Source organism: Equus asinus, unplaced genomic scaffold, assembly GCF_041296235.1.
Source record: "Equus asinus isolate D_3611 breed Donkey unplaced genomic scaffold, EquAss-T2T_v2 contig_39, whole genome shotgun sequence".
Classification (NCBI taxonomy): domain Eukaryota; kingdom Metazoa; phylum Chordata; class Mammalia; order Perissodactyla; family Equidae; genus Equus; species Equus asinus.
In genome coordinates, this window is record NW_027225060.1 from 1681 (window position 1) to 29514 (window position 27834).

The 27834-nt window shown below is 70.0% G+C and overlaps 7 non-coding genes across 7 annotated transcripts; all 7 read left to right on the plus strand.

Annotated features, from left to right (window-relative positions):
- The first annotated feature begins 744 nt into the window (after positions 1–744).
- LOC139043853 (5S ribosomal RNA) lies at positions 745–863 on the plus strand. The gene has a single exon (XR_011500913.1). It is a non-coding gene; the product is annotated as a 5S ribosomal RNA (ribosomal RNA).
- Positions 864–5011: 4148 nt separating this feature from the next.
- LOC139043856 (5S ribosomal RNA) lies at positions 5012–5130 on the plus strand. Its single transcript, XR_011500916.1, has one exon. It is a non-coding gene; the product is annotated as a 5S ribosomal RNA (ribosomal RNA).
- A 4135-nt stretch (positions 5131–9265) lies between these two features.
- LOC139043857 (5S ribosomal RNA) lies at positions 9266–9384 on the plus strand. The gene has a single exon (XR_011500917.1). It is a non-coding gene; the product is annotated as a 5S ribosomal RNA (ribosomal RNA).
- A 4133-nt stretch (positions 9385–13517) lies between these two features.
- On the plus strand, positions 13518–13636 carry LOC139043858 (5S ribosomal RNA). Its single transcript, XR_011500918.1, has one exon. It is a non-coding gene; the product is annotated as a 5S ribosomal RNA (ribosomal RNA).
- Positions 13637–17770: 4134 nt separating this feature from the next.
- On the plus strand, positions 17771–17889 carry LOC139043859 (5S ribosomal RNA). Its single transcript, XR_011500919.1, has one exon. It is a non-coding gene; the product is annotated as a 5S ribosomal RNA (ribosomal RNA).
- A 4134-nt stretch (positions 17890–22023) lies between these two features.
- On the plus strand, positions 22024–22142 carry LOC139043854 (5S ribosomal RNA). The gene has a single exon (XR_011500914.1). It is a non-coding gene; the product is annotated as a 5S ribosomal RNA (ribosomal RNA).
- A 4141-nt stretch (positions 22143–26283) lies between these two features.
- LOC139043855 (5S ribosomal RNA) lies at positions 26284–26402 on the plus strand. Its single transcript, XR_011500915.1, has one exon. It is a non-coding gene; the product is annotated as a 5S ribosomal RNA (ribosomal RNA).
- Positions 26403–27834: the final 1432 nt, after the last annotated feature.

The window sequence follows — 27834 nt, forward strand, 5'->3', positions numbered from 1 at the left end:
CAGCAGGAGCTGTCCAGGGTCCCCGCGAGGGGCGGGTTGGGGGCGGGGTGCCGGTCTCCTGGGCGGCGCTGGCGGGGGGGAAGTGTGGCCGCCCCGCCTCCCCGCTCCCTCAGGGGCAGCGCGGCGGGCTTCCGCTGACGCCCTCTGGTCGCGCCGGTGGCTCCGCCTGGGTTTGGGCAAGTCGGGGCCCGGCCGGCGCCGCAGAGGTCAGGGCTCCCGCTGGGAGGCCCCTCGGGCCGGAGGGGACTCAGAGGAGCACGGGCCCGGCGGCCCGACGCCCCGACGCCTCGGGCCAAGTGCCCCGCGCCACCCCCCTCCCAGCAGCCGCATCTCCTGCGACCCATCGCCGGATCCGAGCGGCCAGGGCGGCCTGGAGTGTTCCCGGGCCGCGAGGGGAGAGCGCCCAGCCAGGCGCCCCGCCCCCATCCCCGCCCCCACCGCCGCCCCCACCACCCCTCGTTTCCCACCGCCGCCCGCCCCGCCCCGCCTCCTCGCACCCCGGGCTGCTCCAGGCCTCCGCGCCCTGGGAGGGCAGCAGGGCGGGGCAGCGCAGGGTTTGGCTGGCCCGCTGGCCGCGCCCGAGGCGGCCGCGGCGGGAGGCAGCAGCGGGAGGAAGGCGGCAGGCCGGGCGCGGGCGCAGGGGGCGCCGGCGGCGGGTGCGCGTCACAGAGGCCTGGGCGCGCGCGAGCCGCGGGCCGGGCGACGCGGCGCGGCTTCTTAGGGGCGCCGGCGGCAGGCGCCAGCGTCTACGGCCATACCACCCTGAACGCGCCCGATCTCGTCTGATCTCGGAAGCTAAGCAGGGTCGGGCCTGGTTAGTACTTGGATGGGAGACCGCCTGGGAATACCGGGTGCTGTAGGCTTTTGCCTCCCTCGCCTTTTGCCGCCGGCCGGGCGCGGCTCCCTCCGCGCTCCTGCCGCCCCTCCTCCGTCCTGCGGCCTCCGGCCTCCGTCCTCCGCGGACGCCCCCCACCCCTCCAGCCAGCCCGACCCCCCCCACCCTCCCCCTCCCCTCCCGCCCCCCTCCGCACCGCGGGCCCGCCGGCGCCGCCCATGGGCAGGGCCCAACCCCTCCCCGCCACAGCCCAACCCTTCCAGCTCGCGGCCCCACCCGAACCCAGGGCCAATCGGGGCCAGCCCGGCGGGACCGGGACCGGGACCGGGACCGGGACCGGGACCGGGACCCCGACGCCGCACACGCCGCCGGCCGGCTCCCTCTGGCCTCGGCCTCTTCCCACCCGCTCGGCTCCCGCTCCGGTGACACCCCAGCCCTTCCCTCGGCGCCCCGCCCCCGCCGCCCCAGCCGCCGGGTAGAGTCGTCCTGTCAGGTGGAACGGATTCCACGGCGGTGCCGGGAGGCCCAAACGGGTCCCAAAGCGACCAGCCCCGCCCACCGAGGAAAGGCACCTGGTCAGGCTTTTCCAGACACCGCCCGCTTCTCCAAGGACAGGGCGGACTGGGTTAGAGAGGAGCGTCTCGGGCACCTCACCCAAGACGGGATGGCTTCTGCCTTTGCTGGCGTCTCTGCCGCTGCAGGTCATCTTCTAAAACCTGGTACCCGCTTGCTTGTCCTTGAGAGGCTCATTCACAATCAACACTCCTTTCCCGACCTAAGTTTGTCCCTGTCAGTTTGTCTCGCTTTTCCTTCCAGAAGCCCCCTTCCCGGGGTGGGGGGGAGGGGGGGAGGTGGTGGTGGTGGGGGGGGGTAGGGGGGTGGGTGGGTCTGAGTTTCAAGCTCCACCTGACTAGGATCCCATTCTGCTTTCGCCTTCGGGCGGTCCTGCCTCGCTTGGAAACGCTGCTACGTTGCTCCTGGTGGATGAGCTTGCGTTCGTTTTGAGTTTGAGAACGCTGGATGCAAAGACGAGGAGTCTTGATGGCTGAGGCTTTTGGTGTCCCCTCACTCGGGGGCCTCCCTCTCTTCCCGCCTCCCCCCGCCTCCCCACCCACCCCCTCACACCCGACCCCTACCACCCCAGGGCCCCGGCCGGGCCCCGCCCCTCCAGGCCGCATCTGTCAGAGGGAGTTGAAAAGCCTCCTGACAGGACACGTCCTCCCTCAGCAGCCAGCCCTTCCTGGCTCCCTGGCTTCAGCTTTCCGTTCGCGTGGCTCGGGCAGCCTTTCGCATCTTCTTTGCACCTGCCTGTGTTTGCAACAGAGGACCGTGGCCAAGGGATCCAGGAAACCGGGAGGAGAGCTGGCTTCCGGGGAGGCGAATGGGAAGGACAGGGAGGCAGAGAGGGAGCCTTGCCTCAGAGAACGGACTTTGAACCCCCGAAGGGAAAAGTCCTCCAGATAAATCACGTCTTCCCCACCGAATCCAAGAGCCATACTCGCTCGCTGTGGAAAAATGGGGACATCCCGGTCAAAGCAGGACGAGAGAGGACCCAAAGCTCCCTCCTCTCCCCGTTCAGCCATCGTCGTCCTGGGAGGGAGTCTCTTCGCGGTTCGCTTCTCCTGCCGGCCCCGTTTCCCCTCCTGCCAACCCAGCGCCTCTATCGCCTGCTCCTCGCTTCCTCGGGCTGCGGGCTGCGGGCTGCGGGATGGGGGAGGGGGGGGGTGCGGTGCGCGTCGCTCCCTGCCAGCTCGTGCCCGGGGTGGTTCTGACGGGTCCCCGGATCTGATCTCCGAGGAGCACCTTCTGCGGGGAGAAGCGGGACTGCGTCCCTGTCAGTTTCCCGGAGCGCGGGACCGGAGCCTTGCCCCGAAACGCAGGCTCGGGAGACCGAAGTCCTGAGCTGAAACCCAAGGGGCGCCGTCTCCCGCGAGTGACGTGCCCTCCCTGAGCTGCGCTTTCCTCCTCTGGTGCGAGGGGGTCCTGGCGTTCGTGCCTCCTTGCGGGGGCGAGTGCTGGTGAGAACGCAAGCGGGAAATACGGAGCAGACCGCTCAGCACGGAGCGCGGCCTCGGTGGGGGCCCGGGCCTCGGCCGCCGTCCTTCCCCACGAGCCTACTTCTTGCCGCCGAGGCTCATCCAGCACCCAGGGATCGATCGCCTGGCTGCTTCCGGCCAGACACTCTCCTAGGTGCTGGCCACCCAGCAGCCGAGAACGCGGGTGCCAATCTCGGCCTCCGGGGCGTTCGCCTCCTCGCCTCTGGGGCCGCAAGACCAGCGGTGTGCCTACGCATGCCGGCCAGAGGTGGCAGAACCTGACGAGGACACGTGCCGTGGAAAATGGAGAGCTTGGCGCCCCGGAGGGCCTCGTCGGACGTCTGTGGATGGCCGTCGCTCTCTTTGCCGAAGCCCGCCCCCTGCCCATCTTCTCTCCGTCCCAGGGTCCCCTTTCCAGTGGGACGCAAGAAGGCCCACAGGGCCCAAACGCTGGAGACGGGCAGCGCACACAGCGCGCCCTGGGTCCCGGGGGGTGCGGCGGGAAAGCCTTGCGGCACAGAACCCTGAAGCCCAGAGGTCTCGAGACAGGGAGAGCCGGGACGTCGGCAGGCACCGACGGGCCTTCGGACGCGACTCTTCCTCCCCGTCATCACACCGTGCTGCTCCTCCCTCCGTCCTGGGCGCGAGCGCGCTCTTGGGAAGACGGAGGCGCCTTCGTCGGTGACCTAGCGGGCGGGAGATCCCGGGCAACGTCCCCAGCGGCACTTGAGCAGAACGGGGACGCTGCGGTCGGTCGTCGGGGAGGGGCTTCTACATGTCTGGTAGATGGAGCTGCTTTCTCGTGCCAAGTTCTCTGGGCCCTGACTTTTCTGCCTGCTCCTTCTATCAACTCAGTAAGGTCGGGGGTGCCCGGCAGAAAGAGGAAAAGAGCCAGAGCGAAGAAGCGGAGAGAAAGGAACACACAAACCCGGACGCACACACACACACAGGCACACAGACACACAGGCGCGCGCGCGCGCGCGCGCACACACACACACACACACACACACACACGCCTACACACCCACTCGCACAACCCGCACAAGCACACGCACACGCAAGCGCAGACAGAGCGCGCCAGCGAGCTCCGGTGCCTGCCTGTGGTTCCTGGGCGATGGCGGGGCAGCGATGCCGGGAGCCCGGGACTCCTGAGAGCCTGTCTGCGCGGCCTAGGGCCCCAGGGGTGATCGCCAGCCCCGGGGCCCCTGCCTCCTGGCCCGGGCCCAGCTCCAGCACCACCGCCCTCCTGGGGGGGAAGCGAGCTCTTGGGCAGAGCCTCTCTGGGTCAGGGTGGGTGTCTGTCTAGGTCCGTGTCTTGGATCCTCTCCGTGTCGCCGTTTCTCTGTTTCTCCGTGTCTCTGTCTCTGTCTCTGTCTCTGGGTCTCTGGGCTGGCGCCAGCAGGAGCTGTCCAGGGTCCCCGCGAGGGGCGGGTTGGGGGCGGGGTGCCGGTCTCCTGGGCGGCGCTGGCGGGGGGGAAGTGTGGCCGCCCCGCCTCCCCGCTCCCTCAGGGGCAGCGCGGCGGGCTTCCGCTGACGCCCTCTGGTCGCGCCGGTGGCTCCGCCTGGGTTTGGGCAAGTCGGGGCCCGGCCGGCGCCGCAGAGGTCAGGGCTCCCGCTGGGAGGCCCCTCGGGCCGGAGGGGACTCAGAGGAGCACGGGCCCGGCGGCCCGACGCCCCGACGCCTCGGGCCAAGTGCCCCGCGCCACCCCCCTCCCAGCAGCCGCATCTCCTGCGACCCATCGCCGGATCCGAGCGGCCAGGGCGGCCTGGAGTGTTCCCGGGCCGCGAGGGGAGAGCGCCCAGCCAGGCGCCCCGCCCCCATCCCCGCCCCCACCGCCGCCCCCACCACCCCTCGTTTCCCACCGCCGCCCGCCCCGCCCCGCCTCCTCGCACCCCGGGCTGCTCCAGGCCTCCGCGCCCTGGGAGGGCAGCAGGGCGGGGCAGCGCAGGGTTTGGCTGGCCCGCTGGCCGCGCCCGAGGCGGCCGCGGCGGGAGGCAGCAGCGGGAGGAAGGCGGCAGGCCGGGCGCGGGCGCAGGGGGCGCCGGCGGCGGGTGCGCGTCACAGAGGCCTGGGCGCGCGCGAGCCGCGGGCCGGGCGACGCGGCGCGGCTTCTTAGGGGCGCCGGCGGCAGGCGCCAGCGTCTACGGCCATACCACCCTGAACGCGCCCGATCTCGTCTGATCTCGGAAGCTAAGCAGGGTCGGGCCTGGTTAGTACTTGGATGGGAGACCGCCTGGGAATACCGGGTGCTGTAGGCTTTTGCCTCCCTCGCCTTTTGCCGCCGGCCGGGCGCGGCTCCCTCCGCGCTCCTGCCGCCCCTCCTCCGTCCTGCGGCCTCCGGCCTCCGTCCTCCGCGGACGCCCCCCACCCCTCCAGCCAGCCCGACCCCCCCCACCCTCCCCCTCCCCTCCCGCCCCCCTCCGCACCGCGGGCCCGCCGGCGCCGCCCATGGGCAGGGCCCAACCCCTCCCCGCCACAGCCCAACCCTTCCAGCTCGCGGCCCCACCCGAACCCAGGGCCAATCGGGGCCAGCCCGGCGGGACCGGGACCGGGACCGGGACCGGGACCCCGACGCCGCACACGCCGCCGGCCGGCTCCCTCTGGCCTCGGCCTCTTCCCACCCGCTCGGCTCCCGCTCCGGTGACACCCCAGCCCTTCCCTCGGCGCCCCGCCCCCGCCGCCCCAGCCGCCGGGTAGAGTCGTCCTGTCAGGTGGAACGGATTCCACGGCGGTGCCGGGAGGCCCAAACGGGTCCCAAAGCGACCAGCCCCGCCCACCGAGGAAAGGCACCTGGTCAGGCTTTTCCAGACACCGCCCGCTTCTCCAAGGACAGGGCGGACTGGGTTAGAGAGGAGCGTCTCGGGCACCTCACCCAAGACGGGATGGCTTCTGCCTTTGCTGGCGTCTCTGCCGCTGCAGGTCATCTTCTAAAACCTGGTACCCGCTTGCTTGTCCTTGAGAGGCTCATTCACAATCAACACTCCTTTCCCGACCTAAGTTTGTCCCTGTCAGTTTGTCTCGCTTTTCCTTCCAGAAGCCCCCTTCCCGGGGTGGGGGGGAGGGGGGGAGGTGGTGGTGGTGGGGGGGGGGTAGGGGGGTGGGTGGGTCTGAGTTTCAAGCTCCACCTGACTAGGATCCCATTCTGCTTTCGCCTTCGGGCGGTCCTGCCTCGCTTGGAAACGCTGCTACGTTGCTCCTGGTGGATGAGCTTGCGTTCGTTTTGAGTTTGAGAACGCTGGATGCAAAGACGAGGAGTCTTGATGGCTGAGGCTTTTGGTGTCCCCTCACTCGGGGGCCTCCCTCTCTTCCCGCCTCCCCCCGCCTCCCCACCCACCCCCTCACACCCGACCCCTACCACCCCAGGGCCCCGGCCGGGCCCCGCCCCTCCAGGCCGCATCTGTCAGAGGGAGTTGAAAAGCCTCCTGACAGGACACGTCCTCCCTCAGCAGCCAGCCCTTCCTGGCTCCCTGGCTTCAGCTTTCCGTTCGCGTGGCTCGGGCAGCCTTTCGCATCTTCTTTGCACCTGCCTGTGTTTGCAACAGAGGACCGTGGCCAAGGGATCCAGGAAACCGGGAGGAGAGCTGGCTTCCGGGGAGGCGAATGGGAAGGACAGGGAGGCAGAGAGGGAGCCTTGCCTCAGAGAACGGACTTTGAACCCCCGAAGGGAAAAGTCCTCCAGATAAATCACGTCTTCCCCACCGAATCCAAGAGCCATACTCGCTCGCTGTGGAAAAATGGGGACATCCCGGTCAAAGCAGGACGAGAGAGGACCCAAAGCTCCCTCCTCTCCCCGTTCAGCCATCGTCGTCCTGGGAGGGAGTCTCTTCGCGGTTCGCTTCTCCTGCCGGCCCCGTTTCCCCTCCTGCCAACCCAGCGCCTCTATCGCCTGCTCCTCGCTTCCTCGGGCTGCGGGCTGCGGGCTGCGGGATGGGGGAGGGGGGGGGTGCGGTGCGCGTCGCTCCCTGCCAGCTCGTGCCCGGGGTGGTTCTGACGGGTCCCCGGATCTGATCTCCGAGGAGCACCTTCTGCGGGGAGAAGCGGGACTGCGTCCCTGTCAGTTTCCCGGAGCGCGGGACCGGAGCCTTGCCCCGAAACGCAGGCTCGGGAGACCGAAGTCCTGAGCTGAAACCCAAGGGGCGCCGTCTCCCGCGAGTGACGTGCCCTCCCTGAGCTGCGCTTTCCTCCTCTGGTGCGAGGGGGTCCTGGCGTTCGTGCCTCCTTGCGGGGGCGAGTGCTGGTGAGAACGCAAGCGGGAAATACGGAGCAGACCGCTCAGCACGGAGCGCGGCCTCGGTGGGGGCCCGGGCCTCGGCCGCCGTCCTTCCCCACGAGCCTACTTCTTGCCGCCGAGGCTCATCCAGCACCCAGGGATCGATCGCCTGGCTGCTTCCGGCCAGACACTCTCCTAGGTGCTGGCCACCCAGCAGCCGAGAACGCGGGTGCCAATCTCGGCCTCCGGGGCGTTCGCCTCCTCGCCTCTGGGGCCGCAAGACCAGCGGTGTGCCTACGCATGCCGGCCAGAGGTGGCAGAACCTGACGAGGACACGTGCCGTGGAAAATGGAGAGCTTGGCGCCCCGGAGGGCCTCGTCGGACGTCTGTGGATGGCCGTCGCTCTCTTTGCCGAAGCCCGCCCCCTGCCCATCTTCTCTCCGTCCCAGGGTCCCCTTTCCAGTGGGACGCAAGAAGGCCCACAGGGCCCAAACGCTGGAGACGGGCAGCGCACACAGCGCGCCCTGGGTCCCGGGGGGTGCGGCGGGAAAGCCTTGCGGCACAGAACCCTGAAGCCCAGAGGTCTCGAGACAGGGAGAGCCGGGACGTCGGCAGGCACCGACGGGCCTTCGGACGCGACTCTTCCTCCCCGTCATCACACCGTGCTGCTCCTCCCTCCGTCCTGGGCGCGAGCGCGCTCTTGGGAAGACGGAGGCGCCTTCGTCGGTGACCTAGCGGGCGGGAGATCCCGGGCAACGTCCCCAGCGGCACTTGAGCAGAACGGGGACGCTGCGGTCGGTCGTCGGGGAGGGGCTTCTACATGTCTGGTAGATGGAGCTGCTTTCTCGTGCCAAGTTCTCTGGGCCCTGACTTTTCTGCCTGCTCCTTCTATCAACTCAGTAAGGTCGGGGGTGCCCGGCAGAAAGAGGAAAAGAGCCAGAGCGAAGAAGCGGAGAGAAAGGAACACACAAACCCGGACGCACACACACACACAGGCACACAGACACACAGGCGCGCGCGCGCGCGCGCACACACACACACACACACACACACACACGCCTACACACCCACTCGCACAACCCGCACAAGCACACGCACACGCAAGCGCAGACAGAGCGCGCCAGCGAGCTCCGGTGCCTGCCTGTGGTTCCTGGGCGATGGCGGGGCAGCGATGCCGGGAGCCCGGGACTCCTGAGAGCCTGTCTGCGCGGCCTAGGGCCCCAGGGGTGATCGCCAGCCCCGGGGCCCCTGCCTCCTGGCCCGGGCCCAGCTCCAGCACCACCGCCCTCCTGGGGGGGAAGCGAGCTCTTGGGCAGAGCCTCTCTGGGTCAGGGTGGGTGTCTGTCTAGGTCCGTGTCTTGGATCCTCTCCGTGTCGCCGTTTCTCTGTTTCTCCGTGTCTCTGTCTCTGTCTCTGTCTCTGGGTCTCTGGGCTGGCGCCAGCAGGAGCTGTCCAGGGTCCCCGCGAGGGGCGGGTTGGGGGCGGGGTGCCGGTCTCCTGGGCGGCGCTGGCGGGGGGGAAGTGTGGCCGCCCCGCCTCCCCGCTCCCTCAGGGGCAGCGCGGCGGGCTTCCGCTGACGCCCTCTGGTCGCGCCGGTGGCTCCGCCTGGGTTTGGGCAAGTCGGGGCCCGGCCGGCGCCGCAGAGGTCAGGGCTCCCGCTGGGAGGCCCCTCGGGCCGGAGGGGACTCAGAGGAGCACGGGCCCGGCGGCCCGACGCCCCGACGCCTCGGGCCAAGTGCCCCGCGCCACCCCCCTCCCAGCAGCCGCATCTCCTGCGACCCATCGCCGGATCCGAGCGGCCAGGGCGGCCTGGAGTGTTCCCGGGCCGCGAGGGGAGAGCGCCCAGCCAGGCGCCCCGCCCCCATCCCCGCCCCCACCGCCGCCCCCACCACCCCTCGTTTCCCACCGCCGCCCGCCCCGCCCCGCCTCCTCGCACCCCGGGCTGCTCCAGGCCTCCGCGCCCTGGGAGGGCAGCAGGGCGGGGCAGCGCAGGGTTTGGCTGGCCCGCTGGCCGCGCCCGAGGCGGCCGCGGCGGGAGGCAGCAGCGGGAGGAAGGCGGCAGGCCGGGCGCGGGCGCAGGGGGCGCCGGCGGCGGGTGCGCGTCACAGAGGCCTGGGCGCGCGCGAGCCGCGGGCCGGGCGACGCGGCGCGGCTTCTTAGGGGCGCCGGCGGCAGGCGCCAGCGTCTACGGCCATACCACCCTGAACGCGCCCGATCTCGTCTGATCTCGGAAGCTAAGCAGGGTCGGGCCTGGTTAGTACTTGGATGGGAGACCGCCTGGGAATACCGGGTGCTGTAGGCTTTTGCCTCCCTCGCCTTTTGCCGCCGGCCGGGCGCGGCTCCCTCCGCGCTCCTGCCGCCCCTCCTCCGTCCTGCGGCCTCCGGCCTCCGTCCTCCGCGGACGCCCCCCACCCCTCCAGCCAGCCCGACCCCCCCCACCCTCCCCCTCCCCTCCCGCCCCCCTCCGCACCGCGGGCCCGCCGGCGCCGCCCATGGGCAGGGCCCAACCCCTCCCCGCCACAGCCCAACCCTTCCAGCTCGCGGCCCCACCCGAACCCAGGGCCAATCGGGGCCAGCCCGGCGGGACCGGGACCGGGACCGGGACCGGGACCCCGACGCCGCACACGCCGCCGGCCGGCTCCCTCTGGCCTCGGCCTCTTCCCACCCGCTCGGCTCCCGCTCCGGTGACACCCCAGCCCTTCCCTCGGCGCCCCGCCCCCGCCGCCCCAGCCGCCGGGTAGAGTCGTCCTGTCAGGTGGAACGGATTCCACGGCGGTGCCGGGAGGCCCAAACGGGTCCCAAAGCGACCAGCCCCGCCCACCGAGGAAAGGCACCTGGTCAGGCTTTTCCAGACACCGCCCGCTTCTCCAAGGACAGGGCGGACTGGGTTAGAGAGGAGCGTCTCGGGCACCTCACCCAAGACGGGATGGCTTCTGCCTTTGCTGGCGTCTCTGCCGCTGCAGGTCATCTTCTAAAACCTGGTACCCGCTTGCTTGTCCTTGAGAGGCTCATTCACAATCAACACTCCTTTCCCGACCTAAGTTTGTCCCTGTCAGTTTGTCTCGCTTTTCCTTCCAGAAGCCCCCTTCCCGGGGTGGGGGGGAGGGGGGGAGGTGGTGGTGGTGGGGGGGGGTAGGGGGGTGGGTGGGTCTGAGTTTCAAGCTCCACCTGACTAGGATCCCATTCTGCTTTCGCCTTCGGGCGGTCCTGCCTCGCTTGGAAACGCTGCTACGTTGCTCCTGGTGGATGAGCTTGCGTTCGTTTTGAGTTTGAGAACGCTGGATGCAAAGACGAGGAGTCTTGATGGCTGAGGCTTTTGGTGTCCCCTCACTCGGGGGCCTCCCTCTCTTCCCGCCTCCCCCCGCCTCCCCACCCACCCCCTCACACCCGACCCCTACCACCCCAGGGCCCCGGCCGGGCCCCGCCCCTCCAGGCCGCATCTGTCAGAGGGAGTTGAAAAGCCTCCTGACAGGACACGTCCTCCCTCAGCAGCCAGCCCTTCCTGGCTCCCTGGCTTCAGCTTTCCGTTCGCGTGGCTCGGGCAGCCTTTCGCATCTTCTTTGCACCTGCCTGTGTTTGCAACAGAGGACCGTGGCCAAGGGATCCAGGAAACCGGGAGGAGAGCTGGCTTCCGGGGAGGCGAATGGGAAGGACAGGGAGGCAGAGAGGGAGCCTTGCCTCAGAGAACGGACTTTGAACCCCCGAAGGGAAAAGTCCTCCAGATAAATCACGTCTTCCCCACCGAATCCAAGAGCCATACTCGCTCGCTGTGGAAAAATGGGGACATCCCGGTCAAAGCAGGACGAGAGAGGACCCAAAGCTCCCTCCTCTCCCCGTTCAGCCATCGTCGTCCTGGGAGGGAGTCTCTTCGCGGTTCGCTTCTCCTGCCGGCCCCGTTTCCCCTCCTGCCAACCCAGCGCCTCTATCGCCTGCTCCTCGCTTCCTCGGGCTGCGGGCTGCGGGCTGCGGGATGGGGGAGGGGGGGGGTGCGGTGCGCGTCGCTCCCTGCCAGCTCGTGCCCGGGGTGGTTCTGACGGGTCCCCGGATCTGATCTCCGAGGAGCACCTTCTGCGGGGAGAAGCGGGACTGCGTCCCTGTCAGTTTCCCGGAGCGCGGGACCGGAGCCTTGCCCCGAAACGCAGGCTCGGGAGACCGAAGTCCTGAGCTGAAACCCAAGGGGCGCCGTCTCCCGCGAGTGACGTGCCCTCCCTGAGCTGCGCTTTCCTCCTCTGGTGCGAGGGGGTCCTGGCGTTCGTGCCTCCTTGCGGGGGCGAGTGCTGGTGAGAACGCAAGCGGGAAATACGGAGCAGACCGCTCAGCACGGAGCGCGGCCTCGGTGGGGGCCCGGGCCTCGGCCGCCGTCCTTCCCCACGAGCCTACTTCTTGCCGCCGAGGCTCATCCAGCACCCAGGGATCGATCGCCTGGCTGCTTCCGGCCAGACACTCTCCTAGGTGCTGGCCACCCAGCAGCCGAGAACGCGGGTGCCAATCTCGGCCTCCGGGGCGTTCGCCTCCTCGCCTCTGGGGCCGCAAGACCAGCGGTGTGCCTACGCATGCCGGCCAGAGGTGGCAGAACCTGACGAGGACACGTGCCGTGGAAAATGGAGAGCTTGGCGCCCCGGAGGGCCTCGTCGGACGTCTGTGGATGGCCGTCGCTCTCTTTGCCGAAGCCCGCCCCCTGCCCATCTTCTCTCCGTCCCAGGGTCCCCTTTCCAGTGGGACGCAAGAAGGCCCACAGGGCCCAAACGCTGGAGACGGGCAGCGCACACAGCGCGCCCTGGGTCCCGGGGGGTGCGGCGGGAAAGCCTTGCGGCACAGAACCCTGAAGCCCAGAGGTCTCGAGACAGGGAGAGCCGGGACGTCGGCAGGCACCGACGGGCCTTCGGACGCGACTCTTCCTCCCCGTCATCACACCGTGCTGCTCCTCCCTCCGTCCTGGGCGCGAGCGCGCTCTTGGGAAGACGGAGGCGCCTTCGTCGGTGACCTAGCGGGCGGGAGATCCCGGGCAACGTCCCCAGCGGCACTTGAGCAGAACGGGGACGCTGCGGTCGGTCGTCGGGGAGGGGCTTCTACATGTCTGGTAGATGGAGCTGCTTTCTCGTGCCAAGTTCTCTGGGCCCTGACTTTTCTGCCTGCTCCTTCTATCAACTCAGTAAGGTCGGGGGTGCCCGGCAGAAAGAGGAAAAGAGCCAGAGCGAAGAAGCGGAGAGAAAGGAACACACAAACCCGGACGCACACACACACACAGGCACACAGACACACAGGCGCGCGCGCGCGCGCGCGCACACACACACACACACACACACACACGCCTACACACCCACTCGCACAACCCGCACAAGCACACGCACACGCAAGCGCAGACAGAGCGCGCCAGCGAGCTCCGGTGCCTGCCTGTGGTTCCTGGGCGATGGCGGGGCAGCGATGCCGGGAGCCCGGGACTCCTGAGAGCCTGTCTGCGCGGCCTAGGGCCCCAGGGGTGATCGCCAGCCCCGGGGCCCCTGCCTCCTGGCCCGGGCCCAGCTCCAGCACCACCGCCCTCCTGGGGGGGAAGCGAGCTCTTGGGCAGAGCCTCTCTGGGTCAGGGTGGGTGTCTGTCTAGGTCCGTGTCTTGGATCCTCTCCGTGTCGCCGTTTCTCTGTTTCTCCGTGTCTCTGTCTCTGTCTCTGTCTCTGGGTCTCTGGGCTGGCGCCAGCAGGAGCTGTCCAGGGTCCCCGCGAGGGGCGGGTTGGGGGCGGGGTGCCGGTCTCCTGGGCGGCGCTGGCGGGGGGAAGTGTGGCCGCCCCGCCTCCCCGCTCCCTCAGGGGCAGCGCGGCGGGCTTCCGCTGACGCCCTCTGGTCGCGCCGGTGGCTCCGCCTGGGTTTGGGCAAGTCGGGGCCCGGCCGGCGCCGCAGAGGTCAGGGCTCCCGCTGGGAGGCCCCTCGGGCCGGAGGGGACTCAGAGGAGCACGGGCCCGGCGGCCCGACGCCCCGACGCCTCGGGCCAAGTGCCCCGCGCCACCCCCCTCCCAGCAGCCGCATCTCCTGCGACCCATCGCCGGATCCGAGCGGCCAGGGCGGCCTGGAGTGTTCCCGGGCCGCGAGGGGAGAGCGCCCAGCCAGGCGCCCCGCCCCCATCCCCGCCCCCACCGCCGCCCCCACCACCCCTCGTTTCCCACCGCCGCCCGCCCCGCCCCGCCTCCTCGCACCCCGGGCTGCTCCAGGCCTCCGCGCCCTGGGAGGGCAGCAGGGCGGGGCAGCGCAGGGTTTGGCTGGCCCGCTGGCCGCGCCCGAGGCGGCCGCGGCGGGAGGCAGCAGCGGGAGGAAGGCGGCAGGCCGGGCGCGGGCGCAGGGGGCGCCGGCGGCGGGTGCGCGTCACAGAGGCCTGGGCGCGCGCGAGCCGCGGGCCGGGCGACGCGGCGCGGCTTCTTAGGGGCGCCGGCGGCAGGCGCCAGCGTCTACGGCCATACCACCCTGAACGCGCCCGATCTCGTCTGATCTCGGAAGCTAAGCAGGGTCGGGCCTGGTTAGTACTTGGATGGGAGACCGCCTGGGAATACCGGGTGCTGTAGGCTTTTGCCTCCCTCGCCTTTTGCCGCCGGCCGGGCGCGGCTCCCTCCGCGCTCCTGCCGCCCCTCCTCCGTCCTGCGGCCTCCGGCCTCCGTCCTCCGCGGACGCCCCCCACCCCTCCAGCCAGCCCGACCCCCCCCACCCTCCCCCTCCCCTCCCGCCCCCCTCCGCACCGCGGGCCCGCCGGCGCCGCCCATGGGCAGGGCCCAACCCCTCCCCGCCACAGCCCAACCCTTCCAGCTCGCGGCCCCACCCGAACCCAGGGCCAATCGGGGCCAGCCCGGCGGGACCGGGACCGGGACCGGGACCGGGACCCCGACGCCGCACACGCCGCCGGCCGGCTCCCTCTGGCCTCGGCCTCTTCCCACCCGCTCGGCTCCCGCTCCGGTGACACCCCAGCCCTTCCCTCGGCGCCCCGCCCCCGCCGCCCCAGCCGCCGGGTAGAGTCGTCCTGTCAGGTGGAACGGATTCCACGGCGGTGCCGGGAGGCCCAAACGGGTCCCAAAGCGACCAGCCCCGCCCACCGAGGAAAGGCACCTGGTCAGGCTTTTCCAGACACCGCCCGCTTCTCCAAGGACAGGGCGGACTGGGTTAGAGAGGAGCGTCTCGGGCACCTCACCCAAGACGGGATGGCTTCTGCCTTTGCTGGCGTCTCTGCCGCTGCAGGTCATCTTCTAAAACCTGGTACCCGCTTGCTTGTCCTTGAGAGGCTCATTCACAATCAACACTCCTTTCCCGACCTAAGTTTGTCCCTGTCAGTTTGTCTCGCTTTTCCTTCCAGAAGCCCCCTTCCCGGGGTGGGGGGGAGGGGGGGAGGTGGTGGTGGTGGGGGGGGGGTAGGGGGGTGGGTGGGTCTGAGTTTCAAGCTCCACCTGACTAGGATCCCATTCTGCTTTCGCCTTCGGGCGGTCCTGCCTCGCTTGGAAACGCTGCTACGTTGCTCCTGGTGGATGAGCTTGCGTTCGTTTTGAGTTTGAGAACGCTGGATGCAAAGACGAGGAGTCTTGATGGCTGAGGCTTTTGGTGTCCCCTCACTCGGGGGCCTCCCTCTCTTCCCGCCTCCCCCCGCCTCCCCACCCACCCCCTCACACCCGACCCCTACCACCCCAGGGCCCCGGCCGGGCCCCGCCCCTCCAGGCCGCATCTGTCAGAGGGAGTTGAAAAGCCTCCTGACAGGACACGTCCTCCCTCAGCAGCCAGCCCTTCCTGGCTCCCTGGCTTCAGCTTTCCGTTCGCGTGGCTCGGGCAGCCTTTCGCATCTTCTTTGCACCTGCCTGTGTTTGCAACAGAGGACCGTGGCCAAGGGATCCAGGAAACCGGGAGGAGAGCTGGCTTCCGGGGAGGCGAATGGGAAGGACAGGGAGGCAGAGAGGGAGCCTTGCCTCAGAGAACGGACTTTGAACCCCCGAAGGGAAAAGTCCTCCAGATAAATCACGTCTTCCCCACCGAATCCAAGAGCCATACTCGCTCGCTGTGGAAAAATGGGGACATCCCGGTCAAAGCAGGACGAGAGAGGACCCAAAGCTCCCTCCTCTCCCCGTTCAGCCATCGTCGTCCTGGGAGGGAGTCTCTTCGCGGTTCGCTTCTCCTGCCGGCCCCGTTTCCCCTCCTGCCAACCCAGCGCCTCTATCGCCTGCTCCTCGCTTCCTCGGGCTGCGGGCTGCGGGCTGCGGGATGGGGGAGGGGGGGGGTGCGGTGCGCGTCGCTCCCTGCCAGCTCGTGCCCGGGGTGGTTCTGACGGGTCCCCGGATCTGATCTCCGAGGAGCACCTTCTGCGGGGAGAAGCGGGACTGCGTCCCTGTCAGTTTCCCGGAGCGCGGGACCGGAGCCTTGCCCCGAAACGCAGGCTCGGGAGACCGAAGTCCTGAGCTGAAACCCAAGGGGCGCCGTCTCCCGCGAGTGACGTGCCCTCCCTGAGCTGCGCTTTCCTCCTCTGGTGCGAGGGGGTCCTGGCGTTCGTGCCTCCTTGCGGGGGCGAGTGCTGGTGAGAACGCAAGCGGGAAATACGGAGCAGACCGCTCAGCACGGAGCGCGGCCTCGGTGGGGGCCCGGGCCTCGGCCGCCGTCCTTCCCCACGAGCCTACTTCTTGCCGCCGAGGCTCATCCAGCACCCAGGGATCGATCGCCTGGCTGCTTCCGGCCAGACACTCTCCTAGGTGCTGGCCACCCAGCAGCCGAGAACGCGGGTGCCAATCTCGGCCTCCGGGGCGTTCGCCTCCTCGCCTCTGGGGCCGCAAGACCAGCGGTGTGCCTACGCATGCCGGCCAGAGGTGGCAGAACCTGACGAGGACACGTGCCGTGGAAAATGGAGAGCTTGGCGCCCCGGAGGGCCTCGTCGGACGTCTGTGGATGGCCGTCGCTCTCTTTGCCGAAGCCCGCCCCCTGCCCATCTTCTCTCCGTCCCAGGGTCCCCTTTCCAGTGGGACGCAAGAAGGCCCACAGGGCCCAAACGCTGGAGACGGGCAGCGCACACAGCGCGCCCTGGGTCCCGGGGGGTGCGGCGGGAAAGCCTTGCGGCACAGAACCCTGAAGCCCAGAGGTCTCGAGACAGGGAGAGCCGGGACGTCGGCAGGCACCGACGGGCCTTCGGACGCGACTCTTCCTCCCCGTCATCACACCGTGCTGCTCCTCCCTCCGTCCTGGGCGCGAGCGCGCTCTTGGGAAGACGGAGGCGCCTTCGTCGGTGACCTAGCGGGCGGGAGATCCCGGGCAACGTCCCCAGCGGCACTTGAGCAGAACGGGGACGCTGCGGTCGGTCGTCGGGGAGGGGCTTCTACATGTCTGGTAGATGGAGCTGCTTTCTCGTGCCAAGTTCTCTGGGCCCTGACTTTTCTGCCTGCTCCTTCTATCAACTCAGTAAGGTCGGGGGTGCCCGGCAGAAAGAGGAAAAGAGCCAGAGCGAAGAAGCGGAGAGAAAGGAACACACAAACCCGGACGCACACACACACACAGGCACACAGACACACAGGCGCGCGCGCGCGCGCGCACACACACACACACACACACACACACACGCCTACACACCCACTCGCACAACCCGCACAAGCACACGCACACGCAAGCGCAGACAGAGCGCGCCAGCGAGCTCCGGTGCCTGCCTGTGGTTCCTGGGCGATGGCGGGGCAGCGATGCCGGGAGCCCGGGACTCCTGAGAGCCTGTCTGCGCGGCCTAGGGCCCCAGGGGTGATCGCCAGCCCCGGGGCCCCTGCCTCCTGGCCCGGGCCCAGCTCCAGCACCACCGCCCTCCTGGGGGGGAAGCGAGCTCTTGGGCAGAGCCTCTCTGGGTCAGGGTGGGTGTCTGTCTAGGTCCGTGTCTTGGATCCTCTCCGTGTCGCCGTTTCTCTGTTTCTCCGTGTCTCTGTCTCTGTCTCTGTCTCTGGGTCTCTGGGCTGGCGCCAGCAGGAGCTGTCCAGGGTCCCCGCGAGGGGCGGGTTGGGGGCGGGGTGCCGGTCTCCTGGGCGGCGCTGGCGGGGGGAAGGGTGGCCGCCCCGCCTCCCCGCTCCCTCAGGGGCAGCGCGGCGGGCTTCCGCTGACGCCCTCTGGTCGCGCCGGTGGCTCCGCCTGGGTTTGGGCAAGTCGGGGCCCGGCCGGCGCCGCAGAGGTCAGGGCTCCCGCTGGGAGGCCCCTCGGGCCGGAGGGGACTCAGAGGAGCACGGGCCCGGCGGCCCGACGCCCCGACGCCTCGGGCCAAGTGCCCCGCGCCACCCCCCTCCCAGCAGCCGCATCTCCTGCGACCCATCGCCGGATCCGAGCGGCCAGGGCGGCCTGGAGTGTTCCCGGGCCGCGAGGGGAGAGCGCCCAGCCAGGCGCCCCGCCCCCATCCCCGCCCCCACCGCCGCCCCCACCACCCCTCGTTTCCCACCGCCGCCCGCCCCGCCCCGCCTCCTCGCACCCCGGGCTGCTCCAGGCCTCCGCGCCCTGGGAGGGCAGCAGGGCGGGGCAGCGCAGGGTTTGGCTGGCCCGCTGGCCGCGCCCGAGGCGGCCGCGGCGGGAGGCAGCAGCGGGAGGAAGGCGGCAGGCCGAGCGCGGGCGCAGGGGGCGCCGGCGGCGGGTGCGCGTCACAGAGGCCTGGGCGCGCGCGAGCCGCGGGCCGGGCGACGCGGCGCGGCTTCTTAGGGGCGCCGGCGGCAGGCGCCAGCGTCTACGGCCATACCACCCTGAACGCGCCCGATCTCGTCTGATCTCGGAAGCTAAGCAGGGTCGGGCCTGGTTAGTACTTGGATGGGAGACCGCCTGGGAATACCGGGTGCTGTAGGCTTTTGCCTCCCTCGCCTTTTGCCGCCGGCCGGGCGCGGCTCCCTCCGCGCTCCTGCCGCCCCTCCTCCGTCCTGCGGCCTCCGGCCTCCGTCCTCCGCGGACGCCCCCCACCCCTCCAGCCAGCCCGACCCCCCCCACCCTCCCCCTCCCCTCCCGCCCCCCTCCGCACCGCGGGCCCGCCGGCGCCGCCCATGGGCAGGGCCCAACCCCTCCCCGCCACAGCCCAACCCTTCCAGCTCGCGGCCCCACCCGAACCCAGGGCCAATCGGGGCCAGCCCGGCGGGACCGGGACCGGGACCGGGACCGGGACCCCGACGCCGCACACGCCGCCGGCCGGCTCCCTCTGGCCTCGGCCTCTTCCCACCCGCTCGGCTCCCGCTCCGGTGACACCCCAGCCCTTCCCTCGGCGCCCCGCCCCCGCCGCCCCAGCCGCCGGGTAGAGTCGTCCTGTCAGGTGGAACGGATTCCACGGCGGTGCCGGGAGGCCCAAACGGGTCCCAAAGCGACCAGCCCCGCCCACCGAGGAAAGGCACCTGGTCAGGCTTTTCCAGACACCGCCCGCTTCTCCAAGGACAGGGCGGACTGGGTTAGAGAGGAGCGTCTCGGGCACCTCACCCAAGACGGGATGGCTTCTGCCTTTGCTGGCGTCTCTGCCGCTGCAGGTCATCTTCTAAAACCTGGTACCCGCTTGCTTGTCCTTGAGAGGCTCATTCACAATCAACACTCCTTTCCCGACCTAAGTTTGTCCCTGTCAGTTTGTCTCGCTTTTCCTTCCAGAAGCCCCCTTCCCGGGGTGGGGGGGAGGGGGGGAGGTGGTGGTGGTGGGGGGGGGGTAGGGGGGTGGGTGGGTCTGAGTTTCAAGCTCCACCTGACTAGGATCCCATTCTGCTTTCGCCTTCGGGCGGTCCTGCCTCGCTTGGAAACGCTGCTACGTTGCTCCTGGTGGATGAGCTTGCGTTCGTTTTGAGTTTGAGAACGCTGGATGCAAAGACGAGGAGTCTTGATGGCTGAGGCTTTTGGTGTCCCCTCACTCGGGGGCCTCCCTCTCTTCCCGCCTCCCCCCGCCTCCCCACCCACCCCCTCACACCCGACCCCTACCACCCCAGGGCCCCGGCCGGGCCCCGCCCCTCCAGGCCGCATCTGTCAGAGGGAGTTGAAAAGCCTCCTGACAGGACACGTCCTCCCTCAGCAGCCAGCCCTTCCTGGCTCCCTGGCTTCAGCTTTCCGTTCGCGTGGCTCGGGCAGCCTTTCGCATCTTCTTTGCACCTGCCTGTGTTTGCAACAGAGGACCGTGGCCAAGGGATCCAGGAAACCGGGAGGAGAGCTGGCTTCCGGGGAGGCGAATGGGAAGGACAGGGAGGCAGAGAGGGAGCCTTGCCTCAGAGAACGGACTTTGAACCCCCGAAGGGAAAAGTCCTCCAGATAAATCACGTCTTCCCCACCGAATCCAAGAGCCATACTCGCTCGCTGTGGAAAAATGGGGACATCCCGGTCAAAGCAGGACGAGAGAGGACCCAAAGCTCCCTCCTCTCCCCGTTCAGCCATCGTCGTCCTGGGAGGGAGTCTCTTCGCGGTTCGCTTCTCCTGCCGGCCCCGTTTCCCCTCCTGCCAACCCAGCGCCTCTATCGCCTGCTCCTCGCTTCCTCGGGCTGCGGGCTGCGGGCTGCGGGATGGGGGAGGGGGGGGGTGCGGTGCGCGTCGCTCCCTGCCAGCTCGTGCCCGGGGTGGTTCTGACGGGTCCCCGGATCTGATCTCCGAGGAGCACCTTCTGCGGGGAGAAGCGGGACTGCGTCCCTGTCAGTTTCCCGGAGCGCGGGACCGGAGCCTTGCCCCGAAACGCAGGCTCGGGAGACCGAAGTCCTGAGCTGAAACCCAAGGGGCGCCGTCTCCCGCGAGTGACGTGCCCTCCCTGAGCTGCGCTTTCCTCCTCTGGTGCGAGGGGGTCCTGGCGTTCGTGCCTCCTTGCGGGGGCGAGTGCTGGTGAGAACGCAAGCGGGAAATACGGAGCAGACCGCTCAGCACGGAGCGCGGCCTCGGTGGGGGCCCGGGCCTCGGCCGCCGTCCTTCCCCACGAGCCTACTTCTTGCCGCCGAGGCTCATCCAGCACCCAGGGATCGATCGCCTGGCTGCTTCCGGCCAGACACTCTCCTAGGTGCTGGCCACCCAGCAGCCGAGAACGCGGGTGCCAATCTCGGCCTCCGGGGCGTTCGCCTCCTCGCCTCTGGGGCCGCAAGACCAGCGGTGTGCCTACGCATGCCGGCCAGAGGTGGCAGAACCTGACGAGGACACGTGCCGTGGAAAATGGAGAGCTTGGCGCCCCGGAGGGCCTCGTCGGACGTCTGTGGATGGCCGTCGCTCTCTTTGCCGAAGCCCGCCCCCTGCCCATCTTCTCTCCGTCCCAGGGTCCCCTTTCCAGTGGGACGCAAGAAGGCCCACAGGGCCCAAACGCTGGAGACGGGCAGCGCACACAGCGCGCCCTGGGTCCCGGGGGGTGCGGCGGGAAAGCCTTGCGGCACAGAACCCTGAAGCCCAGAGGTCTCGAGACAGGGAGAGCCGGGACGTCGGCAGGCACCGACGGGCCTTCGGACGCGACTCTTCCTCCCCGTCATCACACCGTGCTGCTCCTCCCTCCGTCCTGGGCGCGAGCGCGCTCTTGGGAAGACGGAGGCGCCTTCGTCGGTGACCTAGCGGGCGGGAGATCCCGGGCAACGTCCCCAGCGGCACTTGAGCAGAACGGGGACGCTGCGGTCGGTCGTCGGGGAGGGGCTTCTACATGTCTGGTAGATGGAGCTGCTTTCTCGTGCCAAGTTCTCTGGGCCCTGACTTTTCTGCCTGCTCCTTCTATCAACTCAGTAAGGTCGGGGGTGCCCGGCAGAAAGAGGAAAAGAGCCAGAGCGAAGAAGCGGAGAGAAAGGAACACACAAACCCGGACGCACACACACACACAGGCACACAGACACACAGGCGCGCGCGCGCGCGCGCGCACACACACACACACACACACACACACGCCTACACACCCACTCGCACAACCCGCACAAGCACACGCACACGCAAGCGCAGACAGAGCGCGCCAGCGAGCTCCGGTGCCTGCCTGTGGTTCCTGGGCGATGGCGGGGCAGCGATGCCGGGAGCCCGGGACTCCTGAGAGCCTGTCTGCGCGGCCTAGGGCCCCAGGGGTGATCGCCAGCCCCGGGGCCCCTGCCTCCTGGCCCGGGCCCAGCTCCAGCACCACCGCCCTCCTGGGGGGGAAGCGAGCTCTTGGGCAGAGCCTCTCTGGGTCAGGGTGGGTGTCTGTCTAGGTCCGTGTCTTGGATCCTCTCCGTGTCGCCGTTTCTCTGTTTCTCCGTGTCTCTGTCTCTGTCTCTGTCTCTGGGTCTCTGGGCTGGCGCCAGCAGGAGCTGTCCAGGGTCCCCGCGAGGGGCGGGTTGGGGGCGGGGTGCCGGTCTCCTGGGCGGCGCTGGCGGGGGGAAGGGTGGCCGCCCCGCCTCCCCGCTCCCTCAGGGGCAGCGCGGCGGGCTTCCGCTGACGCCCTCTGGTCGCGCCGGTGGCTCCGCCTGGGTTTGGGCAAGTCGGGGCCCGGCCGGCGCCGCAGAGGTCAGGGCTCCCGCTGGGAGGCCCCTCGGGCCGGAGGGGACTCAGAGGAGCACGGGCCCGGCGGCCCGACGCCCCGACGCCTCGGGCCAAGTGCCCCGCGCCACCCCCCTCCCAGCAGCCGCATCTCCTGCGACCCATCGCCGGATCCGAGCGGCCAGGGCGGCCTGGAGTGTTCCCGGGCCGCGAGGGGAGAGCGCCCAGCCAGGCGCCCCGCCCCCATCCCCGCCCCCACCGCCGCCCCCACCACCCCTCGTTTCCCACCGCCGCCCGCCCCGCCCCGCCTCCTCGCACCCCGGGCTGCTCCAGGCCTCCGCGCCCTGGGAGGGCAGCAGGGCGGGGCAGCGCAGGGTTTGGCTGGCCCGCTGGCCGCGCCCGAGGCGGCCGCGGCGGGAGGCAGCAGCGGGAGGAAGGCGGCAGGCCGGGCGCGGGCGCAGGGGGCGCCGGCGGCGGGTGCGCGTCACAGAGGCCTGGGCGCGCGCGAGCCGCGGGCCGGGCGACGCGGCGCGGCTTCTTAGGGGCGCCGGCGGCAGGCGCCAGCGTCTACGGCCATACCACCCTGAACGCGCCCGATCTCGTCTGATCTCGGAAGCTAAGCAGGGTCGGGCCTGGTTAGTACTTGGATGGGAGACCGCCTGGGAATACCGGGTGCTGTAGGCTTTTGCCTCCCTCGCCTTTTGCCGCCGGCCGGGCGCGGCTCCCTCCGCGCTCCTGCCGCCCCTCCTCCGTCCTGCGGCCTCCGGCCTCCGTCCTCCGCGGACGCCCCCCACCCCTCCAGCCAGCCCGACCCCCCCCACCCTCCCCCTCCCCTCCCGCCCCCCTCCGCACCGCGGGCCCGCCGGCGCCGCCCATGGGCAGGGCCCAACCCCTCCCCGCCACAGCCCAACCCTTCCAGCTCGCGGCCCCACCCGAACCCAGGGCCAATCGGGGCCAGCCCGGCGGGACCGGGACCGGGACCGGGACCGGGACCCCGACGCCGCACACGCCGCCGGCCGGCTCCCTCTGGCCTCGGCCTCTTCCCACCCGCTCGGCTCCCGCTCCGGTGACACCCCAGCCCTTCCCTCGGCGCCCCGCCCCCGCCGCCCCAGCCGCCGGGTAGAGTCGTCCTGTCAGGTGGAACGGATTCCACGGCGGTGCCGGGAGGCCCAAACGGGTCCCAAAGCGACCAGCCCCGCCCACCGAGGAAAGGCACCTGGTCAGGCTTTTCCAGACACCGCCCGCTTCTCCAAGGACAGGGCGGACTGGGTTAGAGAGGAGCGTCTCGGGCACCTCACCCAAGACGGGATGGCTTCTGCCTTTGCTGGCGTCTCTGCCGCTGCAGGTCATCTTCTAAAACCTGGTACCCGCTTGCTTGTCCTTGAGAGGCTCATTCACAATCAACACTCCTTTCCCGACCTAAGTTTGTCCCTGTCAGTTTGTCTCGCTTTTCCTTCCAGAAGCCCCCTTCCCGGGGTGGGGGGGAGGGGGGGAGGTGGTGGTGGTGGGGGGGGGTAGGGGGGTGGGTGGGTCTGAGTTTCAAGCTCCACCTGACTAGGATCCCATTCTGCTTTCGCCTTCGGGCGGTCCTGCCTCGCTTGGAAACGCTGCTACGTTGCTCCTGGTGGATGAGCTTGCGTTCGTTTTGAGTTTGAGAACGCTGGATGCAAAGACGAGGAGTCTTGATGGCTGAGGCTTTTGGTGTCCCCTCACTCGGGGGCCTCCCTCTCTTCCCGCCTCCCCCCGCCTCCCCACCCACCCCCTCACACCCGACCCCTACCACCCCAGGGCCCCGGCCGGGCCCCGCCCCTCCAGGCCGCATCTGTCAGAGGGAGTTGAAAAGCCTCCTGACAGGACACGTCCTCCCTCAGCAGCCAGCCCTTCCTGGCTCCCTGGCTTCAGCTTTCCGTTCGCGTGGCTCGGGCAGCCTTTCGCATCTTCTTTGCACCTGCCTGTGTTTGCAACAGAGGACCGTGGCCAAGGGATCCAGGAAACCGGGAGGAGAGCTGGCTTCCGGGGAGGCGAATGGGAAGGACAGGGAGGCAGAGAGGGAGCCTTGCCTCAGAGAACGGACTTTGAACCCCCGAAGGGAAAAGTCCTCCAGATAAATCACGTCTTCCCCACCGAATCCAAGAGCCATACTCGCTCGCTGTGGAAAAATGGGGACATCCCGGTCAAAGCAGGACGAGAGAGGACCCAAAGCTCCCTCCTCTCCCCGTTCAGCCATCGTCGTCCTGGGAGGGAGTCTCTTCGCGGTTCGCTTCTCCTGCCGGCCCCGTTTCCCCTCCTGCCAACCCAGCGCCTCTATCGCCTGCTCCTCGCTTCCTCGGGCTGCGGGCTGCGGGCTGCGGGCTGCGGGCTGCGGGATGGGGGTCGGGGGGCGGTGCGCGTCGCTCCCTGCCAGCTCGTGCCCGGGGTGGTTCTGACGGGTCCCCGGATCTGATCTCCGAGGAGCACCTTCTGCGGGGAGAAGCGGGACTGCGTCCCTGTCAGTTTCCCGGAGCGCGGGACCGGAGCCTTGCCCCGAAACGCAGGCTCGGGAGACCGAAGTCCTGAGCTGAAACCCAAGGGGCGCCGTCTCCCGCGAGTGACGTGCCCTCCCTGAGCTGCGCTTTCCTCCTCTGGTGCGAGGGGGTCCTGGCGTTCGTGCCTCCTTGCGGGGGCGAGTGCTGGTGAGAACGCAAGCGGGAAATACGGAGCAGACCGCTCAGCACGGAGCGCAGCCTCGGTGGGGGCCCGGGCCTCGGCCGCCGTCCTTCCCCACGAGCCTACTTCTTGCCGCCGAGGCTCATCCAGCACCCAGGGATCGATCGCCTGGCTGCTTCCGGCCAGACACTCTCCTAGGTGCTGGCCACCCAGCAGCCGAGAACGCGGGTGCCAATCTCGGCCTCCGGGGCGTTCGCCTCCTCGCCTCTGGGGCCGCAAGACCAGCGGTGTGCCTACGCATGCCGGCCAGAGGTGGCAGAACCTGACGAGGACACGTGCCGTGGAAAATGGAGAGCTTGGCGCCCCGGAGGGCCTCGTCGGACGTCTGTGGATGGCCGTCGCTCTCTTTGCCGAAGCCCGCCCCCTGCCCATCTTCTCTCCGTCCCAGGGTCCCCTTTCCAGTGGGACGCAAGAAGGCCCACAGGGCCCAAACGCTGGAGACGGGCAGCGCACACAGCGCGCCCTGGGTCCCGGGGGGTGCGGCGGGAAAGCCTTGCGGCACAGAACCCTGAAGCCCAGAGGTCTCGAGACAGGGAGAGCCGGGACGTCGGCAGGCACCGACGGGCCTTCGGACGCGACTCTTCCTCCCCGTCATCACACCGTGCTGCTCCTCCCTCCGTCCTGGGCGCGAGCGCGCTCTTGGGAAGACGGAGGCGCCTTCGTCGGTGACCTAGCGGGCGGGAGATCCCGGGCAACGTCCCCAGCGGCACTTGAGCAGAACGGGGACGCTGCGGTCGGTCGTCGGGGAGGGGCTTCTACATGTCTGGTAGATGGAGCTGCTTTCTCGTGCCAAGTTCTCTGGGCCCTGACTTTTCTGCCTGCTCCTTCTATCAACTCAGTAAGGTCGGGGGTGCCCGGCAGAAAGAGGAAAAGAGCCAGAGCGAAGAAGCGGAGAGAAAGGAACACACAAACCCGGACGCACACACACACACAGGCACACAGACACACAGGCGCGCGCGCGCTGCGCGCGCACACACACACACACACCACACACACGCCTACACACCCACTCGCACAACCCGCACAAGCACACGCACACGCAAGCGCAGACAGAGCGCGCCAGCGAGCTCCGGTGCCTGCCTGTGGTTCCTGGGCGATGGCGGGGCAGCGATGCCGGGAGCCCGGGACTCCTGAGAGCCTGTCTGCGCGGCCTAGGGCCCCAGGGGTGATCGCCAGCCCCGGGGCCCCTGCCTCCTGGCCCGGGCCCAGCTCCAGCACCACCGCCCTCCTGGGGGGGAAGCGAGCTCTTGGGCAGAGCCTCTCTGGGTCAGGGTGGGTGTCTGTCTAGGTCCGTGTCTTGGATCCTCTCCGTGTCGCCGTTTCTCTGTTTCTCCGTGTCTCTGTCTCTGTCTCTGTCTCTGGGTCTCTGGGCTGGCGCCAGCAGGAGCTGTCCAGGGTCCCCGCGGGGGGCGGTTGGGGGGCGGGGTGCCGGTCTCCTGGGCGGCGCTGGCGGGGGGAAGGGTGGCCGCCCCGCCTCCCCGCTCCCTCAGGGGCAGCGCGGCGGGCTTCCGCTGACGCCCTCTGGTCGCGCCGGTGGCTCCGCTGGGTTTGGGCAAGTCGGGGCCCGGCCGGCGCCGCAGAGGTCAGGGCTCCCGCTGGGAGGCCCCTCGGGCCGGAGGGGACTCAGAGGAGCACGGGCCCCGGCGGCCCGACGCCCCGACGCCTCGGGCCAAGTGCCCCGCGCCACCCCCCTCCCAGCAGCCGCATCTCCTGCGACCCATCGCCGGATCCGAGCGGCCAGGGCGGCCTGGAGTGTTCCCGGGCCGCGAGGGGAGAGCGCCCAGCCAGGCGCCCCGCCCCCATCCCCGCCCCCACCGCCGCCCCCACCACCCCTCGTTTCCACCGCCGCCCGCCCCGCCCCGCCTCCTCGCACCCCGGGCTGCTCCAGGCCTCCGCGCCCTGGGAGGGCAGCAGGGCGGGGCAGCGCAGGGTTTGGCTGGCCCGCTGGCCGCGCCCGAGGCGGCCGCGGCGGGAGGCAGCAGCGGGAGGAAGGCGGCAGGCCGGGCGCGGGCGCAGGGGGCGCCGGCGGCGGGTGCGCGTCACAGAGGCCTGGGCGCGCGCGAGCCGCGGGCCGGGCGACGCGGCGCGGCTTCTAGGGGCGCCGGCGGCAGGCGCCAGCGTCTACGGCCATACCACCCTGAACGCGCCCGATCTCGTCTGATCTCGGAAGCTAAGCAGGGTCGGGCCTGGTTAGTACTTGGATGGGAGACCGCCTGGGAATACCGGGTGCTGTAGGCTTTTGCCTCCCTCGCCTTTTGCCGCCGGCCGGGCGCGGCTCCCTCCGCGCTCCTGCCGCCCCTCCTCCGTCCTGCGGCCTCCGGCCTCCGTCCTCCGCGGACGCCCCCCACCCCTCCAGCCAGCCCGACCCCCCCCACCCTCCCCCTCCCCTCCCGCCCCCCTCCGCACCGCGGGCCCGCCGGCGCCGCCCATGGGCAGGGCCCAACCCCTCCCCGCCACAGCCCAACCCTTCCAGCTCGCGGCCCCACCCGAACCCAGGGCCAATCGGGGCCAAGCCCGGCGGGACCGGGACCGGGACCGGGACCGGGACCGGGACCGGGACCCCGACGCCGCACACGCCGCCGGCCGGCTCCCTCTGGCCTCGGCCTCTTCCCACCCGCTCGGCTCCCGCTCCGGTGACACCCCAGCCCTTCCCTCGGCGCCCCGCCCCCGCCGCCCCAGCCGCCGGGTAGAGTCGTCCTGTCAGGTGGAACGGATTCCACGGCGGTGCCGGGAGGCCCAAACGGGTCCCAAAGCGACCAGCCCCGCCCACCGAGGAAAGGCACCTGGTCAGGCTTTTCCAGACACCGCCCGCTTCTCCAAGGACAGGGCGGACTGGGTTAGAGAGGAGCGTCTCGGGCACCTCACCCAAGACTGGATGGCTTCTGCCTTTGCTGGCGTCTCTGCCGCTGCAGGTCATCTTCTAAAACCTGGTACCCGCTTGCTTGTCCTTGAGAGGCTCATTCACAATCAACACTCCTTTCCCGACCTAAGTTTGTCCCTGTCAGTTTGTCTCGCTTTTCCTTCCAGAAGCCCCCTTCCCGGGGTGGGGGGGAGGGGGGGAGGTGGTGGTGGTGGGGGGGGGTAGGGGGGTGGGTGGGTCTGAGTTTCAAGCTCCACCTGACTAGGATCCCATTCTGCTTTCGCCTTCGGGCGGTCCTGCCTCGCTTGGAACGCTGCTACGTTGCTCCTGGTGGATGAGCTTGCGTTCGTTTTGAGTTGAGAACGCTGGATGCAAAGACGAGGAGTCTTGATGGCTGAGGCTTTTGGTGTCCCCTCACTCGGGGGCCTCCCTCTCTTCCCGCCTCCCCCCGCCTCCCCACCCACCCCCTCACACCCGACCCCTACCACCCCAGGGCCCCGGCCGGCCCCGCCCCTCCAGGCCGCATCTGTCAGAGGAGTTGAAAAGCCTCCTGACAGGACACGTCCTCCCTCAGCAGCCAGCCCTTCCTGGCTCCCTGGCTTCAGCTTTCCGTTCGCGTGGCTCGGGCAGCCTTTCGCATCTTCTTTGCACCTGCCTGTGTTTGCAACAGAGGACCGTGGCCAAGGGATCCAGGAAACCGGGAGGAGAGCTGGCTTCCGGGGAGGCGAATGGGAAGGAACAGGGAGGCAGAGAGGGAGCCTTGCCTCAGAGAACGGACTTTGAACCCCCGAAGGGAAAAGTCCTCCAGAT